At 36.6% G+C, this 27,470-nt stretch overlaps 1 long non-coding RNA gene across 1 annotated transcript in view; it reads right to left on the minus strand.

The window, feature by feature from the left end:
- Positions 1–5,459: 5,459 nt before the first annotated feature.
- Positions 5,460–27,470, minus strand: part of LOC117796980 — a 40,569-nt gene continuing 18,558 nt past the window's right edge. Inside the window, exons 2-5 of the long non-coding RNA XR_004621783.1 lie at positions 20,814–20,867; positions 18,184–18,270; positions 14,328–14,440; positions 5,460–6,075 (exon numbers count right to left, since the gene is read on the minus strand). This is a non-coding gene — a long non-coding RNA (uncharacterized LOC117796980). The remainder of the gene's footprint in view (positions 6,076–14,327; positions 14,441–18,183; positions 18,271–20,813; positions 20,868–27,470) is intronic.

Below are 27,470 nucleotides of genomic sequence, written 5' to 3' on the forward strand. Positions count from 1 at the left end.
TACTTATGTTACTGCTTAAAATAGTAGAGAACTGAATCATGTCAATGATTCTTGAATCCACGATGTTCTTGAAACGGGGAAGAATTAAATATAATTAAGTCACCCCTTTCCTGCTATTGCACTAAAGAAATCTGAGCTCACTCTGCTTTTCTATTTGTCTCAGGAAGAATTTGATCATGCCATATAAGACAACAAAGAAATGGGCCCATTCTCAAATCCCATCCCAGGTGATCAAGGGTGTTTCATTCTATTTTGATTGATTTCTCATCTGTTCTTATTCTCTGTTTAATTGGAATGAATTGGCAGAGAGCGCTTAGTGTCTAAACCTATTAGAATCAATTCCAAATTTTGTTTACCAAACTCAGATGGATACTCAGGCTCACAGTATTAAAGAACCCTACTATGCTGTATTTCTTCTAAATAGGTGACCTGGAATAAGTGATTTTCCTAAAATTGTGCTAGAGTCTCATAAGCATTTATGACTTTGCCTGGGAGATGCCCATAGAGTTTTTAATGTCTCTGTGGCCAGAAAGAATGAAAAGACCCCTCCAAGTAGTTAATTTACCACCTGCCTTACACTGTGTCCATGACAGTTACACAGTCAGTTGAAATAGAGCTAAATTGCCTCTTTGCTCGCAGTCTCTGGTCAAACTGATTCCATCCCTAGGCTATTACAGCACTGTGGGGAGACAGGCTTAGAGGCTCGTAAAATCGAAACTNTTAGTGAAAATTATGGTGTCTTAAAATGACTGCTAGACTACTGGATTCTGAATAGAAATTCCAGGAAATCTAAAGGTTTCCATGTGGACTATTGTGTGGAAAGCAGTTGACAGGGAAATGACTCTGTTGCCCACCTTTATTTGCTGATGCTGTTGTCTTGGCTGACCTTTGGTAACAAGTTGCACAAACATGAGAGACTGTCTTTTTTTGGAGTCAATGAGAATTGATGAGGAAGGGGCCACCATCCCTTCTCTCAGAGCCCTAATAAGAAGCTCTCCCCAAACTCCTTGACTATTCTTCATATGGATTGACCAACCACAACCATCGTAGAGGTGACATATCAAGATGGGTAAGGGTGTGGACCCTGGAATCAGAGTGCTTGAGTTCAAATTCCAGCTGTGTGACCTTGTTACTTCTTTGTCCCTAAGTTTTATCGTCTGATAAAAATAGGAATAGTAATAGTACCCGAGTCATAGACTTGTATGCAATATGCTTAGAGGTAAACATTATGTAATGGTCACCCAGATAAAGATGCCCAGGCTGGGTGCTGTAGCAGTTGATGTCAGTGTTCTGGCCATATCTCCTTGGTATTCACTTTACATGACTGCCATGGCAAGCACCAGCCAGAGGTCTTTTATGTGGTCACAGGTTGGCTTGCATTGAGGACAAGCCAGAAGTTCTGAAAGTTAATGCTTCTGGTACAAGCTCTAAGCCAACGACAGAAAGGATGTTGGTGAATAAATACCCAGCTTCTTCATCCTATAGTTGAGGTAATTTTGGAGTATGTTCATACTGTTTCCTAGAGCTCCTCAGGGAGATGAAACGTCAGATGCCCACAGCAGTAACTGGCTTAATAACATACTTTACTGGCTTTGTTTTCTCCCTCCCTCCCTCTCTCTCTCTCTCTCTCTCTCTCTCAATCTTTCTTTCTTGCCCCACTCCACTATTCTACTTCCCCACTGTTGTTTCCTGGGATCACCTCTCAAATTAACTACTTGAAATTGAATCCTTTTTCAGAGGCTGCTTCTGGGGAAACCCAAATTAAGACAGGTTTCATGGTTTTTGGAGTATTATAAGTGGCTACTTAATTAGGTGCATTACTTTAAAAAAATTCATTAAGATGGTATACTTTCTTTAGAATCTCTAACAGGCTCGTGTAGGGTTTTATGCTTTGGTTTATACACACAGACTTTTTTTCTAAGTGGAAAAACGTTCTGGACTTAGAGACAAGAAAACCCAAGTTGCTGTTGACTAACTGGATAAATGCATTTTTAAAAAATTTTGAGTTTTATCAGGTAATAGTATCTATATATTATTAAAACAAATAAGATAATGTATGTAAAACGATTCTGCAAAGTCTACATTATTGTATCATTAGCAGTCATCTCACTGGGGCTTTGTTTTGTTCTTAGAATTTCCACCACTGACATGGATTGTGTGTAATTATGCAAGGTAAAAGTATTCATTAAAATCAGGCCATACTGTTATGATCTACCTTTTGTTATTCAATTTTCGTGAACATTTTCATTTCTACTTTTTAACAACTTATCATCTTCCTTACCATTTTGGCAGTTGCCTGATGTCCTAGTAGGCAAGCAGGGCAGTGGATTTTGAGGTATGTGTCTGAGATCCTGGCTTCTGGCTCCAGGTTGCAAACTGCATAAAACATTTTGATAAATAATGTGAAGAACATTTCTTTTTTTCATTATACAAACAGTTTATGTGCTGTTTGACTAATGCTTATGCCAAGTATGAATTTACCAAACAACCAAGCCACAGGCAAATTCAAACCTTATAGCATTTTCCTGTTACTTTAATGAAAAAGAAATGGCATATTCATAAAAAATAAAGGAGCATTACATTGCTTATTATGTCAGTTAGTCCAGAAAGAACTAATCATTAAGAAGTTCAACTACTTACTTTTTAAAAATTAATTTTGAAAAGTTAAAAGGCAATGCAAATTATTTTGAAAACTTTGCAAAATAGCAGTAAGAGTGAATAATAGAAGGAATGGTTTATATTCCCACCATTGAGAGAACAATAATTATTATTTTGATGTATTTCCTTCCTATTTTACATATATTGCTTCCCTTTATGGTGTTGATTGTATCATGTAATGTGTATTTCTGCTGTTATATATATTTGGCGTTTGGGGCTATTCAGCAGGCCTGTCTCATGGCCAGGCACGTTCTCCCAGGTTCTCACTTGTTCTTTGGTTTCCATGACACTGCTGGCAGCCTCTCTTCTGGTCTGGTTTCCTTCTCCCTGCCCCACCTCTAGCTCCTAACCTCTCAGAATGCTGCCCCTGATGCAACCATGTCCCTGAGTTTTATCACTTTGGTACCAGGGCCACAGTCTGGAGGCTCAGCTTCTTTGGGCAGATGGATTCACTTAAGTCCCTAGTACTGTGATCACACCTTTGCTTGGGGGTGAACAGGAAAATCACTTCTTTCTTTTCCTTGCCTTTCCCCTGGACAGCTATTCATGTAGTAAGGTTATGAGTAAAGGGCGAGTTAGTTCCCTTTAAGTTCCTTCAGGATTCCACCCTCCCCTTTATAATTGGATATCCAGTTTTTTAACCCATTATTTAAAAAAATATATTTTTTAAAATCTTCAAGGTAACAAAGTGGTGGGGTGGAATTTTTAAATATGATACAGTCTCTTTTTCAGAGAGTGAGTCAGAAAGTTACCTTAAGAAAAATGTTTCTTATTATGAGAAAAAGAAAATTGACTGGCTTACCTTAGTTATGTAAATGCTTATGCAGCCTGTTCTGGTGTTTTGTGTTTGTCCTTGAAGGACAGACCATAGCATTCTGGTTTTAGCAAAGTCTCCCTTCCTTACTCCTGAAACTTTGTGAACCTCGTGAACCAGTTTTTATCAGAAGTCTAGCAGCCCTGTGAGAGTGAAAAGACAAAGACCCCAGATTTAATACTAGACAAATTTGGAAGAAGCCACAGTGTCCCTGGCTGAGGCCCCTGACAGGAAGGGACTCAAGTAGTGACAGGGAACTCATGGTGAGAGAAGGTGAGTTTGGGCTTCGACAAGTTTCAGACAAAGGTCTAAGATAGATCTGGCTCTAGCAGACTCTGAACTGAGTCTTCATATGGTCCCAGGCCTGGCCAGCCTGGTACTAGTTCATGGGTCGGCAGTAGTGGGGTTCCCAGCTATCTCAATGGACACAGGCTTCAGCGCAGCTGTGGGGCCTGCATCCAGTTTCAGCCTCCCCTGACGTGGCAGTGCCCACAGAGCTGCCTCTGAATTGTGACTGTCCCTCTCATTGCAAGAATGGTAGTTCTTTGGTCTACATAATCGTGTTTGGGGGTGACGTGGGATGCCAAGCTGCCTGCCATAGTAGAGGCATATGTGTTTGTGAGTGATCAATTAAAATATAAAAATGGTGTGGCTATTTTATACCTCCAGGCCCATGAAGCAAGTTACTATTACTCAAGCATTTTTCTTTTTTCCTTTTTTCTTTACTCAAGCACTTTTCATGTTATTACAAACTTTAATGACTGCCTATGTTGTACTGAGAGAATATACCATATTTTATTTTCTCATATCTCTATTTCAGACATTAAGGTCTTTTGCATGAGACATTTCTGACAGAATCTAGTATTGCTTTAGTGCTATTAGTGTAACAGTAGTAGGAATATATTTTCTAGGTGTTAAAAATAAGCAGCTATAATGTGAAACAAGTCATATAGAACACAAACATTATTTTTTGGAGTATGATGAATTTAGTTTCCTTCTCTTTTTGTATTCAAGAGGCACTAGAAACCTCTGCCAAGGGTGGGGTGTAATGGGGGGGCGCTCAGAGAACCAAGAGAGTAGACCATGCTTGAGTCCCAGGTGTTCCAGGGGACATTTGATCAGAAGGAGGGTCAAGGATAGTACTGTCTGCTGGGTGGAAAGCCCACATCTATTAGATTTAAGAGACTGTGGCTCTCCCCAGTGATTCCCCAGCAGCAAGTAGGCCCAGAACTTACTTGGTGCTTATATGTATTTTGTGAATCTGTGAATGAATGGATATTTCCACTAAGCACTCAGGGAAAGATTACAAGCTGGATAAGCATTCTTAAACAGATTTACACAAACTTGGCATGTAATTTTAAAGTGCTGTTTAACCTCTAGAAGGCCATTTTCTTGTATGTAAAATTGGTAATGATAACTGTACTTATCTTTATAAAGAGCAAAATATTATAATACGTTAGATCCATGTGGTTTCTTATATGATATTATGTTATTTCAAGAAATTATTTTTCCTGATTGTGGTTATATGATCTACACCTGGATATAAAAAACAACAAAAATGAAACAAAAAAAACCCACTGATACCAAAGGAAATAATAGTTCAAGTTCATAGCTATGGATAATATTTTGCGGTAGATAGGAGGCTGTATTTCTGAGTGTACTTTATTACATTATTTTAGGCCTGTATGTCTTAGTGTACATTATTACTTCTGCTAGATTTTCTCTAACTTCCATTCATTTGAGAACTGTGGCAAAATGAGATTACAGGTTCCATTTTCAAATTGGAGAGTTTGGGGAACTATAAAATGAGTCTTGTTTTGTTCATTTTGTTTTTTCCAGAAGACATTTGACATTGTTTTGTTCTGGGAACATGGTGGCTAGTGGAGTAATTTATCCAGTCAGGTCTCAGCTACCATGCCTTGAAAGGAGGAGCCCGGCTCGTAAGGTACAACTGCCCTGAGAATCTTGACTCTGGGTCCATCATTTTTATTTATTGATATTTTTGTAGACACCAGGAAATACATTTTCTGCTGCAACATAGAGATTGGATTTAAAAGTTCCATTTTTGTGGACATAAAAGGAAACTGATTAATTGAGCAATGAGATAAAGTTCAATGAATTAAGTGGTGATAAAACCATATCTGAAAAGGGATTAGCACTGTACAATCAACAACATGCATTTAACATATATTATCACATTCAAATCTCAGTAGAGCCCCTTGAGGCGAGTTGGAGAAGCATCATTATCCTTCTTTTAAAATTAGGAAACTAAAACTGAGACTCAAAAATTTAGGGGTCGTGTCTACAACAATAGACCTGGTAACTGAAGATCAGAGTCAAGGTATTCTCACTCTTCCTACTTCACTGTGCTGCTGTTGAAGGTGCCAGAGTCTTAGAATCTTTCTGTCTTTCCAGAGTCATTCAGTCATAGTTCCAGAATATTTGTGCAAAAGAAATGTCCCTTCTGAAATGCAGATCCATTAACATATTATGTCATCAGTATAGTTCCATCTACAAACTCCTACAAATTACACGAAAGCTTGAGGCATTTCTTTCATTTTTTTGTGTGTGTCCAGAGGGTTTTCTTCTTACAATGCCATTTCCTAGGGGAAAGGAACATACGAATTCTTGTTCTTCATCAAGGCTCATACTCTGGCTGCTTTTTATTTAAATTAAAAAAAAAAAAAAGGAAATGCTTTCTGTAGACTTCATGGCTTATCCCAACCCCTTCTCATTTGTGCTGAGATTTTAAATTTTTCTCTTCTATTTTCTGGCCACAAGGCTTCTTGATAGAAAATTGCAACGAGAGAAAGGTCTGTTCCCTTTTGGAATGCTCTCCACACAGAAAGCCTGGGAGAAAAGTTGTAGCATATGTTAGAGACCCTGGTTTCTAGGAGCTGGGCCAGAGTAGGCAGCATGCAGTAAATAAAGGTGATTCTCTCTGCTTTCAAGCTTCAGTTCCCTTCTTCAAGAACTCCGTTCTTGTAGCCAGGAAAAAGAAATAGAATTGGTTCTAAAGCAGATGCTGCTCAGATTTCCTGGTTGTCAGAGCAGAAGTGAGAAGGCAGAATAAAGGAGACAAAATAAGATAGAGACTGAGAGAGAGAGAATATGTGCACATCTCTGTGTGCACGCACTTGTACACATGGGGATAGAGGGCCGCAACCCAAGAACAATATAATCTGCAAAACCAAGCACGTTTTCAATTGCAAGTAAGAAGGAAGGAAAAGGAATATTTCACTAGAGTAGGGGTCTGCAAACTTTTTCTGTAAAGGGCCAGATAATAAATATTTTAGTCTTTGCAGGCCACACAGTCTCAGTCTCAAACCGTTAACTGTATTGTAGCACAAAAAGCCTTAGACAACACGTAAACAAATGAGCATGGCTACATCCCAATAAAACTTTATTTATTGACACTAAAATTTGAATTTTATATAACTTTCACATGTCATGAAATATTCTTCTTTTGAATTTCCCCCACCATTTAACAATGCAGAAGTCGTTCTTAGCTTATGGGCCTCTTAGCCTCTTTTTATCCTTTTTAGCACTTGCCTCGCAACTTTGACTCTGTGCTGTCACCGAGACTCCATCTGACCTTAGCAAAGCTTTATAAAAAGGCTCTCTGAAAGGAATAATTGTTTACGAACCATCTTTTTGTTGTTGTTGAGGATAAGGATAAATTAGTAGTATGTGAATTTTGTTAGAGTTAGCAAAGTTTTCAAGTTTGTAATTAGATAAACTGATCATGGAGGTATCCTGTCTGTAGCTTAGAAATAGAACCTGAGAAAACAGATGCCATTCAAACATTATCTTCTGCCCTTAGATCATTGAGGAACCCATGCAATTAATTCTCAGGGCACAAGTACTAGGGCTGGTATGTGTAAGGGAAAAAGGCATTGTTCAGCTGCTAATACAATGTCACCATATCAAGGTCCCCGAAATGATCACTTCAGTGACTGGATTGGTGTCCCCTCATTATTAACTTCAGGTAAATTATACCGTTAAATAATAATGGTTAAGTTGTGCCTTTAAAGAAACCAAGCTCCCATAATGAGATAAAAAGTTTAGGTTACTACATAATTAACTCAAAACAAGCAAACAAAATTAAAAATTAAGTTCAAATAAAGCTCTAGTGGGTTCTGGTACTTTCTGATTCTCCCTACCAGGGAGAAATCTCCAGAGTTGAGCAAATTTTGAGTTGGGTTTTCTTCTTCCTACATGTTGCTAATTACGTCATCTTTGGACCTCTCTACTCCCATCTCATCCTGATGTTTTAGGTTCCTGGTACTAGATGTTATCTAATTTCAGAGTTCTAAGTTCAGCTTGCCATTTCTCCACACAACCCATCTACTATATTTCAATTACTGTAGCTATTTTGGTGCTTAATTGCTAATTTCACAGACCTGTGGAATTCTGAAAGTGCAATTATCCTCCAGTGTAATTGCCTTCAGCAAAAATTGCCTCCTACAAAACTTCTGCAAAGAAATTGTGTTCTGTTTGTTACTACCTGTGAATGACTATGGATGCCTTCTCAGCTATAGAGAGGTGTTGTCTAGAGCTCCCTGGTTTTAGACAAGAAGAAGTTATCTCTGTGATTAGAACACCCCCTTTAATTAGAAGCCTTTGTTAGTATGGTTATTTCAGGTGTCCCATCATCTAACATCCTACCGGTATAGCAGTTGATGTTACAAGTGGTCTGATTTGTATCACTTAAGAGTTTTTGTTTATTTCACGTTCACTTATAAAAAGTTGTGCACATTAAATAGCCACCAAATTCTTAAGTATAGTACAGATACTATAATACATACTCTTCTCAACATTCAATTATACAATAAGTGATTTGCTTCATAAATGTGACGGAAAGGGCCTACTGTGTGCCAGGTTGTATGTTAGATTATGTGAGGAATTAAAAGATTCAGGAAATGTTTCTTGATTGGTGCTCTGGGAACTTGTGGGTAAGAAAAGCACACAAATTATGATTACCTCAAATCAAATGCAATCAGTGCCTAAAACAAAGAAACAAGCAGTAAGTGTCGTGGGAGCTCAAAGAAAAGGAAGGGCAAGAACACATGGGGACGACATTTCAACAAAGGCTTCATGAAAGAGATGGCATTGGAGGTGGACCCTGAAGGTGGACCCTTGACAACAGGCAATTCTCAGAACGAATGGAAACTGAGTTAACAAAGATGTTCTCTCTAAATGCCAAGAATGTATGAACATTCATCACACGGAAAGAGCCATTGCTTCCTTCATCCAAAACCCGCATGTGATCTAGTAGCAGAGTGCTATGTGCTTGGTAATAATATATAGCAACAAATGTTCTTGGTCTCCTTTTATTGAGATAGAAAGGAGACACTCATCATAAGTGATAGGAATCATCAAGACCTCTCATACCTGTCACAGAGAAAACCAATTAGAGCAATTGAATAAAGCCTAGTTGTCCTGATTTGAAATCTTTTTAAGCAGCGTCCCAGATTTCTCAGCATCTCTTAATTGTTTGAATTTGCAAAGAGTTTACTTTTCCCGCATGGAGAAATCAGAGACAAATCAAAAGGAGTTTGGGTCATTGTTGATAAATATTCTAATTAAATCCTTCATTGACTGATGACTGCCAAGAGTCAGCAGCAGGTGGTAACAGTTCCTTTGTAATCATTATAATTGTTTGAAATAATTCAGTTTTCTGTTCCAGGATTGTTTTTGGAGAAGAGGCTTGGGAGAGACAGTGCAGATGGGCCTGATTTAAACAGTATTCTTATTAAAATTGCACATTATATTTGCTGGTTAAGTTATTGGCAAATTTAAATATATTGTGAGTAGATCAAACTAATCATTGTTGCAAAATAATAATAGCTACAGCTGTTCTCCCTTTAATTTTTGAGAAGAAATATCATGTTCACCTAGATATGCATATCCGACATGACATATTTTCTTTCTATGGTGTTCAGGGTCTCTGATGTTACAATGTTTTTTTTTTTCATTATGAATAGACATCCACGTGGGCTTTTTTTTTCTCTTTAAAATTTATGGAACATATGCAGTATCCACTTCACCCAAAGCTATAGAATAATGACGCTATTATTGTAGCCATCTGTCTCTTCACATCAGTGTCTACTGTGGTTTTATAGTCCAGTTTTAGGGCTCTGTAAGAAACAATACTGGTTAACGTTAATAACTACCTTCATCTGACAATTTACATCTCTATTTGGAGTCAGCTCCTGCAAGCATCTTTCCCAGTTATGGGTGCAGTGGTACAGGAGGAGGGACAGCTCTCTTGAGGAAGGTGGAGGAAGAGCCGCTTATTTTGCTCCACTTGACTGATGCCCAAAAGAAAGGGTGAGTCAGTCTTCCACTTCCTATTATAACTCTGCATTTGCAGTTTTCCACCTTGACAGGCAGTAACAGTTCCAGCCAATGCTAATTTGGGTAACATCTAAAAAGCTTGCCTGACAAGGCAGATTCAAATTATGAAGCAAACCCCTCACATACTGAGACCTTGTTAGCTAGATTAGTGGTGGATTGGCTCCTTATGACAGCTTGTTTGCTAGAGGTGAGCTATCTGCATTTCCAATGCAGGCAGGTTATATCATCATTTAAAGAAAAAAAATAAAGATGTCGTTTTTCTTGTTTGTCACAGAGTTTGTGTAATATTCCCTCTCGATTTTCTCATTGTTGACTTCAGAAAGAAATAGCAGCAAGTGTGTACCTTTGAGTGCGACAGCTAATTTTGTTATGGATGAACAGAGTATTGTGACAAAACAGTGGCACAGCTGTCATAACAGCTGTCACACATTAATCATGACAGTGACAAATAGCATAATTACCTTATCTGGAATTCCTAGCATGCACCCTCAGTATGCCCCACTGCCGAGCGAGCATATCACGCATGGTTTAATTAAAAAGACATCAATACAGGTTAGTTAGACAAGGGCTAGAAGACATTGATCCAAAATGAAAATAAAATTATTTATAGGTTGGTGTTTAGGGACACCCAAAGACCAATTATTTAGCCGACATGATAATTTGAATCTATTTCCCTAACTGGTCCTTCTCAATGTGCATATCACATGGTAAATTACCTGTTCTGCCCCAAATCAGCAGCCCTTCTTCCATGAAACATTTGATCCCCTCTTTTTCCAGTCTCAACATGAGTCCTTGGGAACTGTCTTTATGTGCTGTTAATTGATTGAAGGGACTGTATTGATTAACATGTGATTAACAGTGAACAAGTTGTGGCCAACATTTTTTTAAAATTGTTTTCCATGTCAGGTACTGAGCAGAATGATATTAAACGGAGTGAATTTTTATTTAGTAATTCTTCCTAAGTAAAGAATATAGGCAGGTGAGACTGGATTTAAGCCTAGAAATGACAGTCTCTTACATGTGCTGTATTTTAATATGTATGCCTGTATTCATGTGCATATACGTGTCGCATCAGTATGTATAAATATGCACACATGCCAAATATATGTATATTTTTGCCCCCTGGTATTTTAAGCTCAACAATTCATTGAATTTACTGATTGAATTCCTGGGAGCTGGTTCTTGAATTGCTCTGAAGCTGCCTCGATGAAATATTAATGAATCAATTTCCATAGACACGGACTCATTATCTTGCTGGATGCCATTGGAAAACACAGTCCTGCCTGCGGTGTCCTTCCACCTGCCTGTGACATGATTTGATTTTCTCTCTCTATTTTTTAATTAAATAAAAAAATTGCTATCAGGAAATTTTTGATAACTTTGGAACAGACATTTCCATTTCTCTTGATAGGCACCTAAATGTAGGTAAGCCATTTAAAATAAATTTACATATCACTTAAGTGAGGTATTGAAAAGTGGATCCTAGAAACAAAAAAAAAAAAGAGGTGGTCAGTTTAGTTCTGTGCTCTCTGTAATGCCCTTTGGAAATGAAGAAACTGCTTTTTTTTCTGGAACAACCAATCAACTGTGGGAAAGGTCTGTATTTTAGGAAGCTGGGCCAACCGTCTAATTGTTTACAAAGTTATCAATTTTAGAAAATGCTACTAAACACAAATACATTGTCACTTTAATTTAGCACTGATAGAATGTAGATGGAGTTATTCAGGCTGTGTCTACAAAATGCCAAAACAGCTGGTTAGAACATGAAAAATTCAGTCAGCCAAGCAGTGATTATCTGCATACAATATAAATAGCTGGTTTTAGGTATTTTGTTTTGTGTTCACTGAAATTGACTGGTTTTTCTTTTCTTTCTTTCTTTTCTTTTTTTTTTTTTTGTGCCTTATACAAGTCAATCCAGGGATGTAATAAAGCACATTAAACTACAATTATGCCAAACAGAAAGTTTCTAGCTTCCTTCCTTTCCATTCATTCTGTTCCAGTAAAGATTATTAATGCCTGCTTTGGGTACCATCAACACCCACTTTACAGAACTCTGAAAAATCCACTGGTAAATGGTTGCCAACATTGTTAGATAAAGACCAGGATTATGTTCTCAAATTCAGTGGCTTTCAGGATTTTGAATTAGAACCAGTAGAATATCTGAATGTCATATGATCTGAGGACAATATTATCATTTCAACACATATTATATGACCTGAAAATGACTTCTGTATTTCAACACATATGCTCTCTTAGGGAAAGGGTGAAAGCACAAGCTTGACCAAGGAAATCCTTTCAATACAAAGCCAAAAACAAAACCAAAAAAATTATCTTTGTTGAGAGAACCTCTGCTCGCCGGGACCTCATCCCATTTCCATCTCGGTCCTGGGGAACCCACTTGTGTCCACTTCTCCCCAGGCTGACCTGATACTGTACTACAGATCTGAGGAATGCCTCGGAGTAGCTCCTGGTTTGACATAGTTTGATGAAAGAATGAAAAAGACCCACAAAGATACCTCCATAGAGCATTTTTTGCATGTAATGTCAAAAGTACCCATCAACGTGGGCAGCCCATGGATGTACCCTTGGTAATAAATCCCTCTTCTAGGTATAAATAAAGTCAGAAATGACCTAGAACTGCTCTCAGAGGCTGGACACCATTCTAGACCGTTGGTCTCAGGGTTGGGGTCCTACTGAAACTAGAGGTAGAAATTCAAGTAAGTTTCTTGAGAAATAGCGTAAGATTATTTATTCCACTGAGAGATATTTGAAGAAATTATAATGAGGAAGAATCAATTTTAGGTCAAGTTATGAAAGTGACAGGAAAATAAAAGCAGCTTCAGCCTTTCACAATCAAGCCTTTTACAAGGAATCTCCCTCCCTCTTCACCATTTATGATACTTTTTGCTTTAGGGTGTGTATTTTCTAGTGTGCGTTGCTGCTTTTTATGTGGTGTCATCTCTCTTGGTGCTAAATAAGTTCTTTGAAAGTTGATTCTGTGTCTGATTCTCCTTTTTCTTCCTCACGGCACCTAGGATTGTATCTACACGTTGTAATTGCTGAATAAACATACATGTAATGAACAACGGTGTGTTGGCTTTAATAATTTGAAAAGGCATGGATTTGCTCTGAAACATCCATGTTGTTTCCTGAATTTGGCATATTGCTTGACTGAAAATTCTGAGAAGGCCAGGTGTTTATTTTTAAAACAAGTTTTCTTTCACATTCTTTTCATTAGATAGTTTTATTCCCTTCTCCCCTCCTGCCTGCTAGTATAAGATCCTCTTTACATAAAGGTTGGGTTGATTTTCATTGGTGCTAATGGAATGGGGTATTGATCCATTGGCTGATATACCAACTCATTTCTTCTCTCCAAACTTTCGTATTTGTGATGTTCCCTAAACTTGTGGGGTAGCTTGTATGTATTTTACAAATAATTGTGTAAGTTACACAATTTTACATGTTATTTTACATTCAAGATTCCCAATTGTTTTATGCTTTCTAAACTTGCTCAGTGCAATACCTAAGGAAATCCAGTGAGATATCCTTATCCACCTTGAGAGAACTGATACAAGCGAAACTTTATGTCTGTCTGCATCCTGTCACCTCTTGGGTTTGTGGCCAGGTCTTTTGCTCTCTGTGCCACAGAATATTTCAGTAGTCCTTCCTCCATCCAACAGTGACAATCAGCAGGTTTTGCATGTAAGAACTAGCAGCAGCAATTGTGTTTATCTCCCTAACTAAGAGGTTTCCTATTTATCTTCCCTGAGGTGTTGCCCATGTGGCTGTACTGATATTGAGCAGCTGGACAGATTACACCCTGGAGCCACATATGCAGACACATAGATCAACACCATTTTCATTGCCTTGGTGCCTAAGAAGTTTATCTTATATTAGTGAGATTTACTTCTTTCTTCATGAATTGTTAAGACCTTCTCCCCCGCCCCCCATGTTTCCTTTCTTCCTCCTTATTTGGTTGTAAGCTAAATTAGCATAATCTGGTCTGAATTGTTAACAGTTGATTGGTTTTTGTTTCCTGCCATTATTAATAAGGATTTCCAGTAGAGCTGCAGAAAAATCTTGGCTTGTAAAATATATAACATAAATACCTTGCATAGAAAGAAAATGACTTGCCTCTAATAGGGTTGGTTTTACTTGCCATGTCTAAATGCATACTAAATGCATAGTAAAGACACTGCTTTGGACATTGTTCACTAGGGCTTTTTTTTTTTTTTCCCTGATGTTGCTTCATCTATTAGGACATAATCCCTCAAACTTGTGTTAGAGCTTTTTGGTTTACAATAGACTTTTGCCAATACTGTCTCCCTTGATTCTCAGTAGAGCCCTGCAAGGTAGGAAGAAGAGGTCTTATATTTTTCAGTTTTATAGATGAGAAAATCAAAGTTCAAATAGATGAGAAAATCACAAAGTCAGCTGTGAAGCCAAGACTCAAATCTGGGAAATCATATTTGCATTTCAACTTCTCCCCACTTACCTTCAATGTCACCTCCAAGTAATTCTCCTTATGACTGTCAGTTTGACTTTTTCAGGTTTTTTCTCATGTGTCCCAAAATGTGATGCCTTTTCCATCTCCAAAATTCTGACTTACTGGATTATAACAAAAGATTTAGGGGGTTAATGCAAGTTATCTATCCACTTATCTAAACTATACCGTGAAGCAGAAAAAAAAAAAGTAAGATAGTCCTTTGGAGTATTGATTACTTCAATGGTTTTTAATCTGCCTGCACATTTGAATTACCTGAGGAACTTTAAAAATAAATAATGATGTCTGGATCCAACCTCCAGAGAGTCTGGTTTAATTGCTCTGGAGTCGGTGTCCAGACATGGGTATTTTTTTAAATCTCCCCAGATGATTCTAATATGCATCCAGCACTGAAAACTAGGGGAAATTCCTTCTCTTTGCCCCCTTTTTGAGCCCATCTTCTTTTTTTCCCCTGCCCACTTTGAGAAATGCCTGATTTCCTCAAATATAATCAGACAACATTTATGGTGACCCTCTAGAATTTAAGGTCTAAATGAAAAATATGTGTGTATGTGCGTGTTTGCTTGTCTGCCCTGAGAGAAGGAGATTCATCATGGAGCAGGCTGATGTGGAAAGTGATCATGGGCTCGACACACCTGTGGCATACATTTGTAACTACTAGAATGTTGCCCCCACCCTGCCCTAATGCAGTGATTTGGTTTGTTTTGGTCACTGCTCTTTACCTAGCATGTTAAATGGTGCATGGCACATAGGAGGCACTCAGTAAATATTACTAATAAATATTTCCCCAACATCTTCCTCACTCATCCTTAACTTAAGAGCTAAATGGAACCCCTTGAAGTTTGTTAGTGGAATCCCAGGTTTGGTGCCTAATATCATTTTTTTTTCCCACATAGATGACTTGCCTCCCCATCTCTTTCTTAAGTTTATATCCTGTCATCTTTAAGGTCTAGATTTAGTGAACTTTCTTTCACAAGTCTTTCTGGTTCTCCTTTGAACTATTAGAAGCAATTATCTTTATTTCATGTATCACTACTACTTGCCAAGGCCTATCTTATATATATTAGTTATTTATGTGTATGTCTTCACTTTTCTTCTAGTCTTGACCAATTTTATATTTGCATCCCTCTCAGTACACATGGAAAGCTCTCAACAAATATTAGCTTGAATGAATCATCATTGCTTCTGGTATGTTAGATTCCTACATTGCACATTGATGAGAGGTTAAGTAGTATTCCATAATGTTTGGTTTTGTTTTATGCTTTGTATCTTAAAAAACACTTCCAAATACAGTATCTTATTTGTTTCTTAATACAACTCTGGGGAATAAAACAGATGGATATAACTTTAAATGAAAAGAAACTGAGGCACAATGATGTTACATCATCTTTTCAATGTCACATGCCCTCAAAGGCAGAGTGTGGGTGGAGGGGCTCAGTATCCAGATCCTAATTTACACAGCTTCACTAAAGAACAATGTGTTTTTGTCAAAACTGGGGTGTGCTAACCGGCACATTTGCTTTTGTTAACTTCCATAGTCCACACCTCTCCATGTTATCTGTGTTATTTGTGATATAAACCTCTATGTTTTTAGGCAGAATACAATTCAAGCAAGTCAGTTTTTTCATCCTTGTTGATATCGTGTGCATCATGTTATTCTTATTTCAGTGTGTCATGGATTGTTTATTTTTCATGTAACCTTTATTCGTTAGATCAAAATCATACTAAAAAAGGGTGGGGTCCATGTTCGTAATGATATGAGTAGATGAGTAGCTAGGCTGTGAGAAGTACCACGTTGAAAAGAACTGATAGAAAAGCAAAGAAAACCCAATAGTATGCAACTTTCCAGCTGGTTTTCTGCATATTTTTTTTTAAAAAAACATTTAAACTTTTGCCCTTTCTTATTCAGCAGTTTCTAAATACCAGTCAACAGCATGAACCTAAAGTGCAGAGAGTCCCTTTGTTCATATATTTTATTCCAAAGGAATGATTAAGAATCCATACTAAGTGACCCAAGGTTTTGTTTTTTCGTAAATATATAACACATGCATCAGTGCAAACATCATATTAGCTATGTGAGCAAGACTCACCGTTGATTTGTCTAAGATAGAACTAAATAATAGTTCTTGACAGCAAAAGACACATAAACAGCTCTTCCTAATATGATTTAAATTTGATCATTACATATTTTAATGATAATTTGTGAACATTTTGTTCAGTTTCAAGTGTACTTATTTTTCAAGGATGGAAATAAAAATTTTCAAATACTCTGGAAACAAAATTGTATTTTGGTTTGTATAAGATATAGTTCTATTGAGAGTTGTGCTCGACTATAAGGGATAAAATAGCCTTATGATATTTTTTCCATTTACATAAATACAGTTCACAGAATATTACTAATGAAGTGGATGTGGGGTCACCTAGCCACCTTAGGAAAAGGTTACTACTTTATTTTAAGTAGCCCATCAATCATTATGAATTAATGTCGTATTCTAGGTGAAAGCACTAATCATAATAAATTCATTTTGTATTCATGAGGGTGTCAAATATACACCCATAGGAGCCCCATGTCATCTGTCAGTATGGAAAGAAAAATTTAAATATGACCTATTCACAATCTCTTTGCTATGGCTTATACCCAGATGCATGTTGTGGTGCTGATAGACATGTGATGCATGCGGGGGAAAGCTGGAACCTTCACTAAGATTATTGGAAGTGGAATAAAATCTGTGTCAGAAATAATGACCTCAGGGTGCTAGCTGACATTTCCTTGTCGTCTGAGGGATGCCAAAGGGTCAAGGGGGTGCCTGAGGGCAGGGTTGTGAGTGTGAATTCATGAGCCTACAATATAGCTGCCTTATTTAACTCTACTTCTGAAGCCCACTTTCCTTTTGAGAAAAAAACTTGGCATCATTATTACCATCACTTTACCCATTATAAAAGCAACATAAGAATTTTTTTGTGGGTGGTTTCTAGGCACAGATAATGTGACAAGACGTTGGACAATGTAAAGGAAAGGTTTTTTTTTTTTTTTCTCCCACTTCCTTTGCCTGCTATTGGGAGTATTGGAGAGAACCCCTCCTTTCGTTCTCTCGTTAAATCCATCTCCATGGGGAAAGGAGTAACAGAAATGCCAGAGGAGTGAAATAATAAGTGCCTAACATATATTTAGAAATGCATTTCTAAAGGATGGAATTAATGTATTAAATGGCTTGCTGATATTGTTTTTATTATTGTTGATATTATTATCTCCATTTTGAAAAAGGAAAGACTTAATCATAGATTGGTTAAATAACTTGCTGTGGTTTTATAGCCCAGAGGTGGTGGAGTCCCCATGTGAACCAGTTTTCTGCCTCTCCATGATTATAATATTACCTACTACATGAGATTGTTAGGAAAGTTAAGTGAGGTTGGGTGTATAAATTTCTCATCAGAGTGATTAATATCAGCTAATATGAATAATTATATGGTTTGGGGTAGGTACTCCCCCCCACAGCTCATTAGGATTGTTTTTCATCTGGAAAGATGGAAAGACAGTGGACTCGTGGCTCCTTTTCAGTTTGCCGTCATTGGCTCTGGTACCAAGGTAGCAATTAATGTCATAGTCAGGGATCCATCTCTTTCAAAAGGCCCCTACTACCATCATTGCTCAGGTATTTCTGGGTTCTGTGATGTTCAGGTCCTATGTCCGAAACTAAATAGTTCTTTGCCCTTTACAAACCTCCTTAGAGGTGACAAATGGAGACTGTTGATGTTGCCTTGAGACCCCTGAACCCCAGAGGCTTTCACTTTTCACAGTTTCTCTATTTTTGGTACTGGCAAAGAACCCCTTGCATAGCATTTTTACCTTGAGGCCCAAATGGATGATATGAACACCGTGGAACACATTTCTCTCATCTCTTCATATTTTCTCTTCCTTTCCACCAACAACTCTCTTTGATGAGGTAGAGAAGACTTGTATCAGAAAAGTAGGACTCAAAAACAATGGATCTTCAGAACGTCACTCTGCTAATCCTAGAAACTTTTTCATCTCACTCCTGAAGATTTGCTAGCAGAGAACTAACCTGAGGCAGTCTATGTGTAAGAGTTCATTTCTCTAGCAAAAATGTCCTATGAAGTATTAGATAAAATGAGAGGAAATGGGGCTCAAAGGACCTGTCAAATGGCTAGACATATGATTATTAATTCTTTTTAAAACCCAGCTTTGCCAGTGAAATTTCTAATGGACTTTGGTGAAGATATACACTCACGCTCTTTCCCAACCAGGTAGAAATGACTCGACTCACATTTACGAGCATTCAAATCCCATTTCATACTCAATTGACCTTCCTAGACACTTTTCTTGGTTTAGTCTTTACCTAATAATTTAAATCTTAATCATGTTATGATTTTTATTAGTTATTATTGTTTTGTATTATAGATTACAAGTTCTTATGATATATGGCATATGTCTTAATTTAAAAAGCAATGGGGTGTGATGGAGGGAACACTGAAATTTCTCTCAAAGGTAATGTAAAAGTTTTCAAATGTGGAAGTAACTTCATCAGTAGGTAACAAATTGCAGTGAGTTTTGATTGACACCAAGATTTCTATCTGGGGAGACTAGAGTGTGACATTCATGTAACATTTTTGAATAACTCTTTTTGAAGGATGAAGGCACTGGCCTTGATGAAACAATGTTCAACATATTGTTCATTTTGTTTATGATCTGTAAATGGCTGATGGCTGATGAGGTTGTTGCTAAGAAGGGCTCTGTAAACAGTTCCATGTATTTATCAAAAGAAGATGAAGCAGAGAGAAATGAGATATTTTATTCAAGCCAATGCTTAGACTTCATAGACTAGCTCAAGCAAAGAAAATTTGTATAAAATTGTTTTTACCTGTTACATATAGGCAGCCTCTTTGTTTACATATTAAATGAGTCAGATTCATTAATAACAAAACTCTTTGGTATATCTTAAAGCATCCAGGTAAAGTACAAATTTTGCTTAAGATTATGGATTTTAAAATACTAATACCTGAAAGTATCAGGTCTTAAATTTTGGGAGTTATATACTGTACCAGTCAGGGTACTGGAAAATAAAGAATAACCTACTGAATTGGTTTAACTGAAGATATTTTAATAAAGATAGTATTTAAGAAGTATGGTCATGACTAACATAAGCAACAGTAGTGGGTGAAGCATCCTTAGACCAGCAACAGTAAAAAGCCATTACCACTTCTAAGCCTTAATGGGCAAATGGAAGGAATGTTTCCAGAATTGGGGAGGAGGGACTGCCTAATAGGAATTAGGATCATAGAGGAATGCTGCCATTGCCAAGGTCTGAACTGAGGGGTTGAAATTGTAGAGATAAAAGCATGGCATAAGGAAGTGTTAGACACTTCATGATTCTGAATTCTTAAGTTACATAGAGAAAGAGGCTATGAAGCTAAGCAGAAAACTACTGAAAAACAGAGTGGAATATTTAGCGGTCTCATGGTTCTGAGGAAAACAATGTAAGTTCAGCATCCATCAGGCTCAGTTGGGACCCTTAAAGAACTGTATCCTAAGAATACACTTATTGGAGTTATCACACACACTTTATTTTTTAAAAATATTTTTATTTATTCATTTTTAGAGAGAGAGGGAGCGAGAGGAGAGGCAGAGGGGGAGGGAGAGGGACAAGCAGACTCCAGGCCAAGCATGGAACCTGGCACAGATCTGACCTGAGCCAAAATGAGGAGTCAGACGCTTAACCACCTAAGCCACCCAGGTGCCCCCAAACACACACTTTAAAATAATGTATTAGTAAGGGGTGTCTACGTGGCTCAGTTGATTGTCTGACTCTTGGTTTCTGCTCAAGTCATGATCTCAGGGTCCTGAGATCAAGCCCTGCATTGGACTCTGCACTCAGCAGGAGTCTGCTTGAGATTCTGTCCTTCTCCCTCTGCCCCCACCCCCACTCATGCTCCCACTCTTTCTCTTTCTCTCAAATAAATAAATAAATAAATCTTAAAAAACTAAATTAAATAATGTATTGTTAAAATGCTGAAAAGAATAGACAACAAAGTGAAAATGAAAAACGTGACCAAGAAGTGGAACTTAGTGAAAAACCAAATAAAAATATAGAATTGAAAAGTACAATAACGAAATGTAAGAACCTAATGATAACTTCAATAGCAGATTGAAAGCATTAGAAAAAGAGAATATTAGCTACTGAGAATAGGTCATTAGTAAATATCTGGGCTGAAGCATGGAGAGGAAAAAGAATAAAACTGCAGAAAGGATTATACAAGACATAATAAAAACGTCTGACATGTAGTGGAGTACCAGAAGAAGAGGAGAATTAGAATAGAGCAGAAGCAGTATGTAAAGGAGGTAATTGGTTGAGATATAAATACAAATAAAAGTATGCCTAGCATATCTTACTGAAATGGTTGAAAACCAAAGGCAAAGAGAATATATCAGTGGCAGACAGAAGGAAAAAGGCACATTACCTTCAAAGAAGCAACAAAACCATTGGCTCAACTTCTCAACACAAATAATGGCAGCTGGAAAATAATATGATGATTATCTTTAGGGTGCTAGGGGAAAAATTCTGCCAACTTAGAACTTTATACTCACTGAAAATATCCTTTAGAAATGATAGCAATATAAAGACATTTACAGAAGGGATGCCTGGGTGGCTCAGTCTGTTGAGTGCCAGACTCTTGGTTTCAGCTCAGATTGTGATCTCAGGGTCATGAGATTGAGCCCCACGTTGGGCTCTGCGCCCAACCTGGAGTTGCTTCTCTCCTTCTCTCTCTCTAAAGTAAATAAATAATCTTAAAAAAAGACATTTACAGGAAGCAAAACTGAAAATTTTCATACCCATCAGATCTGCATTAATCGAAATACAAAAGGAAGTCTTCAAAAAGAAAAAAATAAACTCAAGTTGAAACAAAGAATTGCAGGAAGGAATGAAGAGTAACAGAAAGTGAAAATATGTGGACAGATATATTTGAATATCATCCGAATGAAACAGCACTAATGTCCTTTGGGTGTCTACATCTATTGCAGAATTAAAATACGTAACAACATTAAAGGAGAAGGCAGTGGAACAAATGGAGTTGAAGTGTTCTAAAGCTCTAACTGTCTGGGAATTTGTAATATTAATAAATGACATAAATGAAAGGTGTGTGTTATAATCTGTAGGGTAACCATTAAAATAATAGTGAAAGATTATATTATTAATTAGCTAATAGATGGGGGAAATGGAATAATAAAATATATGGATTAATCCAGGAGGGAAACAAGAAGAGAATATAAAAAATATAAACTAGGTGAGGCAGGGGCGCCTGGGTGGCTCAGTCGTTAAGTGTCTACCTTTGGCTCAGGGCGTGATCCCAGGTCCTGGGATCAAGCCCCGCATTGGGCTCCCTGCTCTCCTGGGAGCCTGCTTCTTCCTCTACCACTCCCCTTGCTTATGTTCCCTCTCTTGCTGTCTGTCTCTCTCTGTCAAATAAATAAATAAAATCTTAAAAAAAATAGGTGAGGCAAATAGAAAACAGATAAGATGCTAGATATTAAGTCAGATATATCTGTAACTACATTAAGTGTAATATAAACGTTTTTCAAACTGACAGTTAAAGCAATGTTGCTTACAGGAGTCATGCCTTAAATATAGTAGCGTTGTATGATGGGAAGTAAAAGAATGGAAAGATAGAGCCATGCAAACAATAATGAAAAGAAGGTAAGGTGTAACTATACAAATATCTGACAAGGTAGATTTTAGGATAAGAAGCATTCCTATAGATAAAGAGAGACATTTAATGTTGATAAAAATTTAATATACCAGGATGACAGAATTCTAAATTTATATGCACCAATAACGTAGTGTCAATATACATAAAGCAAGAAACAACAGAACCAAAAATAGAGACAAATGTGCAGTTACAGGGAGACACTTTAACACACCTCTCTTATAAATTAATAAAATAAGCAAATAAAAAGTTATGATATAGAAAATTTGAAATTTAAATAGATGTCCGTTCTGCTCTCTTCATAAACAGTATAAAAAGTCTTTATAGTATTTTGACTTGACTAACATGACCAAGATGTAAATCTGGGGACATCTTTATGGAAGAATTCCCTTGCCAAATTTTGGGGTTTACCATTTAAACAAACCAAACCTTTGAAACACTCCATATTGAAATTTTCCTTCATATAAGCTTTTAAATAGCCTACATTTTAAGGAATAACAGTGAAAAATCTTGTCTCTTTTATTTTGTCAAATATTTCATTATCAAGAAAAAACAGGCTAAATTTCGGAATAAATGATAGCTACCCTCAGGTATTACTTCTTTTCTCTGTATACTATCACAATATTGTGTAGCACATAAACATACTGATTATCTCACTTATCATTTATGTTTACCTGTGTTTTGAAGATATATATAATAGGGTAATTGTTTATCACTATGAAAGTAATACCTTGAGTACCTTCTGGATTTGAATTTTGTTTGCTGTTGGGTTGTTATTTTTATCATTTTATTATTGTCATTATTATGCTTTAACAGGTGAAGTGTCAGGAAAACATATATTTGGGCTTAATGTCAGGGAATATATTCTTTATTCAAGGGTGATGGGTATTAAAGAGGGCACATGTTGTGATGAGCACTGGGTGTCATATGCAGCTAATGAATCATTGAACACTACATCAAAAATTAAAGATGTAGGGGCGCCTGGGTGGCAGAGCGGTTAAGCGTCTGCCTTCGGCTCAGGGCGTGATCCCGGCGTTATGGGATCGAGCCCCACGTCAGGCTCCTCGGCTATGAGCCTGCTTCTTCCTCTCGCACTCCCCCTGCTTGTGTTCCCTCTCTCGCTGGCTGTCTCTATCTCTGTCTTATAAATAAATAAATAAATAAAAATCTTAAAAAAAAAAATTAAAGATGTAATATACAGTGGCTAACTGAACATAAAAAAATTTTTAAAAATAAATTAGTGACAATTAGAGTGAGTGATAATGTTACAGTTTCAACTCCAAAATAACTCCTAATCCTGGTTGTATAATACACTAGCACACCTCCAATTAGCTCAAGGGATATGAGGATCTGTTAAAAAAAATTCTCAGAGATTACTTATGTTAAACTTAATTTAAGTGCCATTTAGCTTATTTATGTTAGCTGACTTGGGAGGGTTATGAATTTTAGGAAACAATGACAGGGTTTAATACAATGGTAAAGGTACATTATTATAAAACCAAGGAAAATGATGGATTTAGTTTCCTTATCCTTCTAGAACCTTCCCTTCCATTTCCAGATGCAATATAAAGAAATATTTAATACAGTATCATTCAGTATAATTAAGCCTCACGAAGGCTAAGAGGGTATGCATTTTCTGAATAAGGCTATATTTGTGGGATACATTTACTTGATAATAATAAAACCAACGTTGTGATTCAAAGGAAATTAGAGAAAGTAAATTATAAAATATCCCTGTTACTAAAAGAAGAAGAAAAGAGAATGTCCTACAAAATTATTAGTCATTTTGCAGAAAATAAATTTGGTCTCCATAATAAAAAATAAATGTATTGTTTAGCGAGATAAATTTAAACCACAAGAATATATTCTCTAAATAATTGACTGGAATTTGTCCAGTAGTTTGATTGATTTTTTTTAATCCAAATGTGTGTTTAAAGGTATTCAAATATGCTTTTATATTTTTTGAAAACTCAAATATCCATTATCCCTTAAAATTTCTGAGTAAAGAATATATTCTCGGGGCGCCTGGGTGGCACAGCGGTTAAGCGTCTGCCTTCGGCTCAGGGTGTGATCCCGGCGTTATGGGATCGAGCCCCACATCAGGCTCTTCCACTGTGAGCCTGCTTCTTCCTCTCCCACTCCCCCTGCTTGTGTTCCCTCTCTGGCTGGCTGTCTCTATCTCTGTCGAATAAATAAATAAAGTCTTTAAAAAAAAAAGAATATATTCTCTATTTTTCATAATTAAACATTTATCCATATTTACCTGGCAGTTTAGTTCTTTACTATCTGAACTATATACTATTGGGATGACATCGATTTAAACTGCAGTCAGAATATACAACAACAGCAATAATAACAATATCTAAAAAGGATTAATGCAAAATTTCTGGTACTTCAGTGAATACAGCGCAGTAAATTCTAAGTATGTTTCTTGCTTTTTATGTGATTTTCTTAAAGCCCATAATGTTAAAAGTTATTCAATCAAAGCAATGTTTTAAGTTCATTAAAGATGATCTGAGCCAGGGGTTGGCAATTTTTTTTTTTCCTTTAAGGGCCTGACAGTAAATAGTTTTGGCTTTGCAGCTCATCCTGTTTCCATCACTGTTAATGAGATCTGTTATTGAGCACAAAAGCAAACATTGACATTACATAAATGGATAGGCAGGGCTATGTTCTAATAAAGCTTTATTTGCAAGAACAGGCAGTGGACTGTATTTGGTGTGTAAGTCGTATTTTGCCAACCCCTGAAAGTCATCAGCATCTAGTCATTGATCACATACTCTATGCCATGTCCTGTGCTAGTCACTGGAGGTACAGAAATGTACCTGACTTGGTTCTTGCAATCAAAGAGCTTTCAGATTAGTAGAAGAAGATGTACATATAAGTAAATAAGTGTAATATATTGTTTTGGATACCATGACAGTGATATACAGAATGCAGAAAAGAGAAAGCGATAATTCTTAATTTAGATGCATAGTGAAAATTTCTTCAGGTACACAAGAGGAAGAATGGCATTTCTGGGAAGCAGAAATTGTGAATAAGTTACAGAGGCTTGAAAGAATTTGGCAAATTTGAATACTGAATAATGATTTAGTATGAGATATAGTATGGGAAGTAGAACAAAGTAAGAAACAAATTTGGAAAGAAATGAATTCGGTCTCCAGGCTCCTTAAGAGAGGCCTGCTAAGGACACTGGATTTCTTGCCGGGGCAGTGGGGACAACCAAAGGGTTTTAGTCTAGGGTAAAGGGTGATCTTATTTGCATTTTCTAAAGATACTCCTGGCAGCATTGGGAATGATACAGCAGAAAAAAGTAAGACTCGAGGCAAGGAAACCAAGTTATAGAGTGTATATATAGTGTATATATACCCTAATTATAGGGGTTTGAACCAAGATGAGAAATGTGTGCATAGCATTTTACTGAACACATTTTCCTGCCAGGTCTTACATCTACCAGAGAAGGAAGTGTTAATCTACAAAATGATTGAAATCTTTCAAGGATAATTTAAAGGAAATTCCTTACTATTGGATATTATAAAATGTTAATGAAAATATGCCCAGGATGGGAAATATTGTTAGCATGTTATGGTATTCTAGCACTTGGTTAATAATCATAAAATGTGATTTCTAATCTCAGCTTTACACTTAAAATCACATGTGCTTAGACATAATCACTAATCTTTCTAAGCTTCAGTTTCCTTTTTGGACAAAATTAACTGTTCTATCTCTTCAAGTTTTTCTTTCTTGATGGGGAGTGGGTAGGAAGAATACCTTCCCTCCCAGAATTGTAAGGAAAAATGCTTTAATGATTGTGAAATCATTTTCAAATTATAGTTTGTTATTCAATGGAAAGTTATTATTCTAGTAGGAAGAAAGCATCAAGGAGAATTAATTACTCTTGATTCCCTCATCTACAACAGATAGGGCAAAGATCAGAGACTGTTAATGTATTGGCAGAGATCCACACCTACGACAATTTTAGCCAGCTCAGAAAACCAGATCCATGGAAAAGGAAGCCCAGAGGAGCCCATGAAATTAATGATCCTTGTAAAATGGCCCACCCTATGCTTTCAGACTCCTAACATTTTGTCTATGTGTGAGTGCATGAACACATGCACTCCCACACATCACACAGATGCACAGTGCACTTAAAATCTCCTCCTTCATGTTCAGTCTTATTATTAATGCTGTTTGCAACCTCCATCAATGTTCATGCAACTTAAATGTTTGATATGTAGCCAGTGTCAACATTTTCTTCTTTTACTTTTTTCTTTTTTTTTTTTCTTTTTTGGCAGTAGTCACTGGATTCACATTCCTTGGATTCACATAGATAACCTACAACTACAACATACACAATTTCATACATACACAAAATACAAATAAAATGCAGAACTCAATGCATACAACACACAAATACATGTGACACACAAACATACCCAACACATATACTCAGTGATCATACCACAACATGCATGGGTTAATCTAGGTAACTACATAGATAGACACATAACACTCAAAAATAATATACACTACACAGAAAATACACATAGCACACACAAAAATTACAGACACAACGTGTGCACAACACATCAATGATGAGTTTCCCAAATACCAGTTGTTCATTGGTCACTTTCATAACATTTGCTTTATTAACATATTACCTAAACATTTATTTACCTAATATTTTATAATACTTATACTGGTTGCACTTGATAATGTTTTTATGTATTTTTTTTCTGTCCTCCCTTTTACTTCATTATGCTTGAGAAAATTCTCATTATCTTATTTTTACATATTTAGCTCATCAAAAGTATGTGACAAAAGTGTGTAGATCTGATAAATTTTATCCATTGTATATGAAAATGTTGATTGTTCCAGCTTCAGTGGGCTGATCTACTTGTACAGCAGTCTCTTTATAATTTATGGAGAAGCATTTTAAAAGACAAGGATTATTTAAAAAATTAAAAGGCACATCAGAGATTAGCCAGCCCAATCCTCTATATTATGCCAGTGTTATTTCTGCCCTAAACAGCTAATGCTAAGGATAGCAACTTTATCAGTAACATTGGTAACGCTTTTGGAAATCATCTATGATAGCCTATCAGTATGTGGAAGGCAAATTATCAGGTTGATATGGGTGCTCTGTACATAGTAAGTCTCAATCTGTTCAAGGAAAGATTCTATGAATGAATATATAACTTATTAAAATATAATTTGTGGTAATCACAGAAAAACTGGAAATATATACAAAGGTATTAATTTAAAAAGTGTAATTAATCTTACTATTTATAAGCAACATCATTGTTCTAAAAGTAAGTTTACTCAATCAAAGGACATGCACATTTTTACTACTTTGGGAACATACACCACAATTGTTTTCCAGTATATGCCAAAATGTACTTCTCTTAGCAT

The sequence above is a fragment of the Ailuropoda melanoleuca genome, chromosome 17, assembly GCF_002007445.2.
Source record: "Ailuropoda melanoleuca isolate Jingjing chromosome 17, ASM200744v2, whole genome shotgun sequence".
NCBI lineage: Eukaryota > Metazoa > Chordata > Mammalia > Carnivora > Ursidae > Ailuropoda > Ailuropoda melanoleuca.